The sequence below is a fragment of the Pinus tabuliformis genome, chromosome 6 (genome assembly GCF_031772625.1).
Source record: "Pinus tabuliformis cultivar Carrire ecotype Pingquan chromosome 6, CPIR1, whole genome shotgun sequence".
Lineage (NCBI taxonomy): Eukaryota > Viridiplantae > Streptophyta > Pinopsida > Pinales > Pinaceae > Pinus > Pinus tabuliformis.
In genome coordinates, this window is record NC_142292.1 from 104,926,038 (window position 1) to 104,936,002 (window position 9,965).

Sequence of the window (9,965 nt, forward strand, 5' to 3'; positions counted from 1 at the left end):
CACCTATACAATTCAAATGATTATACAACTGAAAGTACACTGCCCTTGAACTCCAATCTCAACTAGGTCTTTCTTTGATCTAACACGCATGAGTTAATTATGAGTGAATCTTTAGTTTACTGATCACTGCAGGCTACACCCCACAACTACAGGTTACACCCCACTACAGTAAGTCACACCCCACTACAGTAAGTTACACCCCACTACAGTAAGAAACACTGCATTAAATTAGGATTTTCTTGTTCAATTTTCAACACTCCCTCCCAACAAGAAAGGGATTATCTGCTACCCCTATCCTACCTCTTTGAAAATCGAATTTGCATCTTCACAATGCCTTTGTCAAAATATTTTCATCCTGCTCCTCTATAGGAATGTACACTAGCAACATGATTCTCCTCTACACACAATCTTGTAGATGGTGATACCAGATTTCGATATTCTTGGACCGATCATGAAAAAATGGACTCTTAAATAGTTTGATACAACTCTGATTATCATAGTAAATCACTGTAGGATCCATTTGTTGACCAAATAACCCAACAAGGATCTTCCTCATCCATATAGCCTCACAAGCGGCTTGAATAGCATGCATGTACTCTACTTCTATTGAACTGAGTGCAATTGATCTCTGCTTCCTATTGTACCTAGAAACTACTGCTGACCCAATACTGAAGATTCCCCCTGATGTGTTGTTCCTGTCAAATGGAATCCCTTCCCAATCTACATTTGCGAAGACTTGAAGCTTCACTCCCTTTGTCCGTTTGTACCAAAGACCAAACTGAGTGGTGCCTCTAAGGTATCTCAACACATGTTTATCTTCCTTCCAATAAAGTTTGGTTGGCTTAACCATGGCTTGACTAAACTCGTTAACTGCAAAACACATGTATGGTCGTGTGTTCACCAAATACATAAGTGAACACACCAGTTGTCTATAAATAGTAGCCTCCACTACTTCACCTAAAGTAGCATCTCCCTTCCTCCAATTACCTGTTAGAGGAGTCTCCATGGATTTTCTACCCTCCATGTGGAACTTCTTCAGTATGTCATTGGCATACTTACCTTGAGAGACAAACAGTTCCCCATCTCCTTGCCATAATTCCATACCAAGAAATTAATGCATGAGACCCATGTCCTTCATCTCGAATTATCTTGCAAGATCCTCTTTGCAAGATTTTATCAACTTCTCATCACCTGTTAGAATCAAAACATCACCATGTAATACTATAATCAATAATTTACCTTCAACCATAATATGGTAAAGGTTTGCATTTGCTTCACTTTTGGTGAAGCCCAACCCAGTGAAATAATTGTCAATCCTGGTGTACCAAGCATGGGGTGCTTGTTTTAATTCATACAACACTCACTTGAGTCTACACACATGTGAATCTCCATTTATGCCTCAAATCCTTCTAAATGCTCAATATACACCTCTTCATCAATCATACCATTGAGGAATGTTGTCTTCACATCCATCTGATGTATCTTCCATCCGATCTATTCTGCGTGCTAGAATATATCTTATTGAAGAGTACCTTTCTACTGGAGTAAAGGTCTCATCATAATCAATTCCCTCCAACTAATAGAATCCTCTGGCCACAAATCTAGCATTGTATTTCTCCACACTCCCATCTCTTTCTTGCTTTACCTTGTAAAGTGTTATGCAACCAACTCACAAATAGATTAATCAACGACTTAAAAATTATCCTCTTCGAGGGGGAAACCTCCTTTACATTACATAAATGAACAATTCTTAGATGAATCAAATGAAAAAACCTCCTTTATATATATAGGAGTCTAAGGGGTCACAATATAATCAAATCCTACATAAAAATAAAACTGTAAGGGTACAACAATAACAATAATGAGCTTCTATGGGGCACAATAATAATAATATGGGGACTACATGGGCACAACAATAACAATAAGGGGGCTATGTTAACAATAAAAATAAGGGGCTACACTAGTATTGTAGGGACCTAACATGTCCCTCTCCAAAAAAATGTTGTCCTCAATGCTTGAGTAGTTCTAGATGCTTCTGTATAAAATTCGCATCCTCCCATGTGGAATCTTCAACGGGTAAATTCTTCCACTTGATGAGCTACTCCGAAATTGATCGATTTCGTAGTTGTCAATTTCTTATTTCTATGACTGCTTCGGCTTCCAATATGATTTTTCCTTCCTTGTCAAGTTCTGGCAATATTGTTTGAACTGGGAGCTTGTCACCTATAACCTTCTTTAAGCATGAAACATGGAAAACTAGCTGCACTCGGGAAGATGCAAGAAGGTCCAATTTGTATGCCATAGTACCAATCTTTTGTAACACCTTGTAAGGACAATAATAGTTTGGTTATAATTTATTATCCTCCTTAGCTTTATTGAGTGACATTTGTTTGTATGGTTGTAGCTGTAAAAATACCTAGTCACCTACATCAAAAATTCTTTCACTACGATGTTGATCTTCTTGTTGTTTCATTCGATTATGTGCTAATGTGAGGTTATCCTTTAAGAGTTGAAGAACTTGTTGTTGATGCTCAGTGTGATCTTCCACTTCTTGAACCTTTGATTTTTCTCTTAAAGATGATGTGACGGATGGTGGATGATATCCATAAAGTGCCATAAATGGGATCATTTTTGTTGCAATATGGAAGGAAGTGTTATACCACCATTCAGCCAAAGGTAACCACTTGACCCATTAGGTTGTCTTATTAGATACACAACAATGAAGATATATTTCCAAACAGTTGTTTACTATCTCATTTTTCCCATCAAATTGAGGATGATAAGATGAGCTATGAGCTAATTGAGTAGCCAGGCAAAAAAATAATTCCATCCAAAAATTTCTAGTGAAAATGGGATCTCTATATCCATAAAGTGCCATAAATGGGGTCATTTTTTCTGCAATATGGAAGCAAGTGTTATACCACCATTCAGCCAAAGGTAACCACTTGACCCATTGTGTTTTCTTATCCGATACAAAGCAATGAAGATATCCTTCCAAAAATTTGTTTACTATCTCAGTTTTCCCATCATCTTGAGGATGATAAGATGAGCTATGAGCTGATTGAGTACCCAAGCAAGAAAATAATTCCATCCAAAAATTTCTAATGAAAATCTTTGGGCTTCCATGTAGCTTTTGATTTTGTAAATGTAGTAGTAACTGTACTGGCTTTAAATGGATGAGATAATGCACAAAAGTGTGCATACTTTGTAATCAATTACCACCGTGATGACACTCTTTCCTTCGGACTTGGGTAAACCTGTGATAAAATCCATTGAAACCTCCTCCCAACATTGACTTGGAATAGATAAAGGTTGTAACAGATTCGGGGTCTTAATTGTCTCAACTTTATTTTGTTGGCAAACCAAACATTCTGCCACAAACATTTGAATATCAGATTTAAGGCCATCCCAAAAAAATTTCTTCTTAACCCTATGGTAAGTTTTAAAAAATCCCGAGTGCCCTCCTAAGGGATTGGTGTGCAATTCCAAAATAATCTTTTGTTTGAGTTGGGAATTCTTACAAAGATATAAGCGATTTTTATACCATAATGAATCACTTTTCCTGCTAAATGTATCAGATGTACTGGGATATTGCTGCAATGTTTAAATGAGTTTCCACATTTCTTCGTCATTCTTCCATTCATCCCTTGATTTGGTTATCCATTTTGGATTGATAATAGAAATGGCACAAAGAAATGCTTCTACATCCTCATCCTTTCTTGAGAGTGTATCTGCAACAACATTTTGCTTGCCTTTTTTGTAGATGATTTCAAAGTCATAACCAAACATTTTTGTGACCCATTTGATTCTAAATTAAACAAGAATGCAACAAATCACAGATATAACCATAAATACAGAGATGCAACAAAAATAACACTTCATTTCATTAATATTAAATATTGAAATATGCTTACAAACAAAATGGAAATAAACTAGCTCGGGCGATGGTAGCTTATCTTTGATAAGAGATGTGGTGAATGCATGCCTCTAAACTGTGTTACAATGAGGCTCAAAGGCCTATTTATTATTGAGAAACAATGAAACACCCTAAACATCCAAAAACATAAACCTAGGAGATGAAGCGCCAAAACTATGGGCCCAATTTGGGTAAATTGGTACATCAACTTCCTGGGGTCGTAACTTTGGCTTATGATCTCCGTTTCATGCACACAATACCTTGTCAGAAAGATCTAGCCAAGGAATACAACTTTAGAATGAAAGCATTAGCAATGTTTGCATTATTTTACCAAAAAACGTCATTTAGAGCCTCAAAACAGCTCTAGAAGTTCAGGACCCAAAAAACTGCAAAAAATAGTAAATTGTGCTATAATTAAGGAAACTGAAAAACTGAAAGAGACAGTGTTGGGGGTCCAAGTGGAATAGGTCGGTGGCCACTAATATCCACCTGGATTAGTTCTCCCCCCTTAGGAAGAAATGGTCCCCATTGTGTTGAGTGCCTCCACGAGATGGGGAAACTTCTACTGAACTTGGTCCCTAGTGAGCCACTTGCCTTGGTGTAGGAGTTAGGAGTTGGACAACTTTGACAACCCAATATAGTTGGATCTTCTGATGGCCAGTGTTTTTGATTTGTGTTTCCATGATTCGATCAGTTGTGGCCTGTTCCATGCAGTCTGGGCTTAACTCTATTGGTATGAGTTGTTCTGCAATGTTTGAGGTGTCCACCAATGGTGGAAAGTATGGCTGAGGGTGGTCTACATTGAATATTGGGTGCAGACCAAGGAACGGTGGAATGCTAAGTTCGAAGGCAGTGTCCCCTACAACCTTGGTGATGATGCATGGCCCATATCAAAGTGGGCGAAGCTTGTGGTGGGGTCCAACGAGGTGGTCCTTCTAAAAATGTAGCCAAACTTTGTTGCCCACCTAGAACTTTTGTCGCACTCGATGCTTATCATGACGCAGCTTGTACTTAGCATTGGATTTTTCCAATATACCATGGAACTACTATAGGATGTGTTGATTGTGCTCAATGAAGTTGTTAGTCCTATCATCTTCAGACTGGACATGAGGCGAATCTTCCTGAGTAGCTGCAAATGGTATCGCTCCATCAATGGCACATAATGGTTGAAATCCCACCCCTACCTGAAAGGTGTTGTGGCCCGTTGAGATGTGGAGAGATCTGATGTAGATGTGTTGGACATAGGGGAGGATTTCATCCCATGTGCATGGATGCTTTGAGTTGTACATGTGCAAAATGTGTACGATCATCCTGTTGACGACCTCTGTTTGGCCATCAATTTGGGGATGGAAAGTCGTGGACTTAGTGAGTTTGGTATTCAACATCGACCTGAGACCTGACCAAAATGAACTTAGGAATCTACTATCCCAATTTGAGACAATAGACTGAGGGATCCCCCCACACTCACTCAAAGAAGAGCTTAGTAGTAGCCTCTGTTGTGATACTCTTCGTGCAGGCCACCATAATGGCTATCTTAGACAATCTGTTGACAACCTTGAAAATGCAGTTGTTTTTGTACTTAGTAGAAGGAAGGCACGACATGTAATCCATGGAGATGGATTCCCAAGGTTAGATAGGAGTAGTTAGAGGAGTATATAAGCCTTGCTTCTTGATGGTTGGTTTGGCAATGACATAGGCAGTGCAAGATTTAATGTACTTCCCAACGTCCTAACAAAGGTTCAGCTAATTAAAATACTTCTACAGTACTGCCACTATTTTATCTACTCTGAAATCACCCATGACCTGACTGTAGTGTGCCTCCCAAATCATCTTGGCACGCTCGCTTCAAGGAATACATATGTGTCCCAGGTGGCATAATAGTGAATCCTGGAGGTGAGAATTTGGAACTTGCTTAACTTCAGGAGTGCCTAGTACGTGTTTCCAAATATTGGATCGCTCTCGTTGTCAAGAAATATAGATGCAAGATTTACAACAACATTTAAATTGTCAATCTGGGTTGGTAAACTTAGAGGCGTAGCACAGTAAATGCCTAAATATGACCCCAGGGACCTGTGGAATAAAAATCAAGCTCTTGCAAAGAATTAAAAAGGGCATCATTCGACAAAGACAAGACTTTTCAAAGTAAAGTAAACACTCTGTTAACCTACTTCTGGCTCCTCTTCTGGGTTGAGTGACTCCTGCAGCAAGTCTACCTTAGTTTTCCAGGGGACAAGGGAATGTAGATTCCACTCAAACTGATAAACCATTCAGGAAATAAAGAATGCGATTTAGTTTTCGAAACCTCTCAAAGGATTACCTGCTAAGTTCCAAAGAAGTAAACCATGCAATAGAACCAAACAAAATAAATTCATTCCCTACCAATTCAAAGCTTACCCTGATCTTGTGGAATGTTTTATTTCCAATCACAACGGTATTCTACATTATGTATGTATTTCTAAAGTAGTATTCGATTATGATGAAGAGATATCAATTATGACATTTGATCAGAAACATTCTAAATATTTCCGTGAATACTTCTCGTCGCCAATAAAACAAGGTTACATTCTCCCCTCACGTTGATCATGGTATTTGAGTATTAGAATAAATATTGTTTTTTCCAAGATCCAAAGATCAGTTTCACATATGAAATAATGTTTCCAAGGCAGTCATGCATGATTGAAATAATGCATGATAAATTAAATCAACCAGAACCTTAATAAGAAATTATTTCCTTCATCATTGTATTCTAAAAGTAAATATCGTTATGCAGCAAATAAGATCAGGGTAAGTAACACTCTTAGCCTGTAATGTCAATAAGAGATTATCTATACTTTGCCTTCCTTATCTCATTCTTCATATAAAAATACACTCCAAGGAAAAAATGATATCATTAATCAAGCATGAAAAGGAGCTATGAAATGAAATTACAAGTCTCAGATGATCAAAGCATAAAGAAGAGTTGTGGAATGAAATTACAAAGCTATATCAAATCACACTTACACATTATGCATTTATCAAAACAAAATGTAGAAAATCCTAAGAGGTATGGGACAACAAATTGGCTAGTTGACCCAGGAGGATCTAGGAGGATTGATCCAGTTGGATCTCTAAGAAGTACCAGTGGCATGGTAAGAAGGCTCAAAACTCAAAGTGGCAGAAAATCTATAAACTTAGCATTGGATCGAAGTGCTCGTCATCTTGATTCCAACGGTGTGAATGACACTCAAATCCGAGATCATATGAAGAAGTTAGGGCAGGTCAAAATTCAAGTTTGAATTGGACCGATGGCAGGAAGAAAAATGATGTGGCAGAGTCTTCATCGAATGGGGAAGTGCCAAGTGGCAGGCTGTCATTGGCCCCACAGTTCAGTGATCACAAAAGGCATAGGTCCATAGTTAAATAATCGACTCCAAGCAAGAAAATGTGTGATGCAATGATTGCATATCGCACATCGCAAAGGGAAATGTTTTACAGAATCGGCCCCGATAGAGTTAGGCTGTGATTGTGATATCACAATCGTATATCACACATCGCAAGGAACAATGCCCAGTTATATATATTACCCTCGACTCTGCCAATTGTGATATGTCGATGAACCCTAGATGTGATACTGTTATAGGGTGTGGTTTTTAAACCCGTGGGGTCTGTTGGTTCGTAGATCATAGTTCGCACTGTGTAGTGGCCCGTTATGGAGAATCACCCTCAGCCCCACTGATTGCGATACACCAAAAGGGCTACGGACACGACACGGTTATACACTAGAGTTTGATAATTCTGCCGGGTCCGCCTTTTATCACACATCTCACATCTCTAAGTGCAGAGTCCCGATAAAAGTATCACCCTTCAAATTTCATCGACTGCGATTTTCAATGGGTTAGTGATGCTGATAGACTAAGGATGTCATTGATAAAGCCGCCATTTAAGGATTAATGAGTCGATTCATTCTCTCGGTTTAATATTTGATGCGAAACGACCTGTATGAGCTATTCGATGGAGGTTTTTCTATGATTAAACAGGTTGTTACCTATAGAACTATTTCATGGTCCGATAATCTCTGTTTGAAATAGCTCGCCTGCCTAAACTTGTCATTTTGTTTAAACTGCCTAGATTGTTAAGGATCCTGACACTAGCATATAAATTGGGCTATCTGCATAGCGAGAGGGGAGAGAGAGTAGCAGGGAGAAGCAAAGAGCATCATATATTTACAGAGCACAATAGTGGAACCTTCTCTTGGCAGGTGGCTCAAACCTTGCCTCGGAAATCAGAAGGTTCTGAGAAGGTGCAGAAAGCCCTATTATCCGAATTGGGTGTTTGGATAGGCAATTCAACACGATTTTTTGCCAGGAAGTCAGTGGTGTTGTCTGTCTCTAGAGTTGGGATCTCCATTTGTCATCTATATTCCATATTGGAGGTATAAGGGTGTTATGTAAAATCTACTTGTACTTCTCTCTTTTCATGCCATTTAATGAATGAAGGCCTCCCCATTATTGAGCAAGGCCCGGAGATGTAGTCCAAATTGGATGAAATCTATAATCAAATATCTATGTCTTGATCTCATGCGTGATTATGTCTTTTTATATTTGTTTTATATGCTTATGTTCCATGGTTTTTAAGTGCTCTGTTACATGTAATTCTAATGCATATATAAGCAAAAAAAATCCTGGATCAAGTGGTATCATAACAAGGATTAGTTGATGTGAATTGCATGAGTACGCTAACCATAAATAAGCCTCAAGGACGTGCATCACAAAGAGGAGACATGGAAGATGTTTAAGTTCGTTGGGAAGAGAAGCAGTCTTGTTGTTGTTAAGAGTTGCGAATGTGACCCCTGTGAGGAATCGACTCCAAACTGTTAAGGAGAATGGGGTATGAGGGGAAGGGCCTCGACATTAATGTCTAGGGAATTAGAAACCCCATCAAAGTAAGGGATTACCCCGTCAGGCAGGACTTGAGTATGTCAGGAAAGAGGTTGGGGAATGCGCCAAAATAGCCAGTGAATCGCCAACGACAAATGATGAGAATACCTCATTAGTTATTTCCAAATAGATAGTGGAGGTAAAACATGTTGATTTCTCTTCAATTTCATCTTCACATGTATAATTTCTGTTGGAACTATGGAAGTACCCATTACAAGGACAAACATGAGACTCCTTACCGAGAAGAGGTACAAGGAAGAAGAAGGACTTGGTGTTAATAGCCAAGGCATAACTCAACCATTGAAGGTTGAGAAAAGACCTCGATTCACAAGGTTGGGGTGCATTGAAGGACAATTCTAAAATATGTTAGAAGCTTCCATGACATTGTTGAAAGCGTCGAGCAAAGAGGATGATGGGAACACATCACCATCAACCTATGGTAGTATGCGCTACAGAGAACGAGCTGAGGCAATCTCTCATTCCCATGATCATATTAGAGACCAACAAGAAAGGTATAAGAATTTGCGGTATTCCAATGTTCATTTTTATTACAACCATATTGTTAATAATGAACGAAAATCATGGCATAGAAGAACTTGAAGTTTTTTTGGATTGCATAACCATGTGTTTGCTAAGTGTTGGAGGAGAATAGCAGCAAAAAAAAGGATGAGGCGTGAAAGACCCTCTCAACAACATGCAAAGAAGTAGGTAAAGTAGATATGGAGGAAGAAGGCTTATTGTAGTCATTACGACAAAATGGTCATCAAAAAGCCACATGTTGGAGGCTCCACCCAAATCAGCATTGCAAGGAAAAAGCATCCATGCATGAACCAGGTGAAACAATTGTTCGACCAGTGAAGGCGCCACAAGGAGACGACCCAATCACTTTGATAAGTGAGAGATGGTTTTGCTAAGTGTGGAAGAATGTCATGGCCTTAGTTTTGTAAATCATGTGTTGCATTTTAAACTGTAAAAGTGATGATGTGTTTTCCATCACTTGTTGCAGCAACAATGATGTTTGGCCTTATTTTGTGTTGCATTTTAAATTGTGAAAGTGATGATCTGTTTCCATCACTTGTTGAAGCAACGATAATGTCATGGCCTTATTTTTGTAAATAATGTGTTGCATTTTA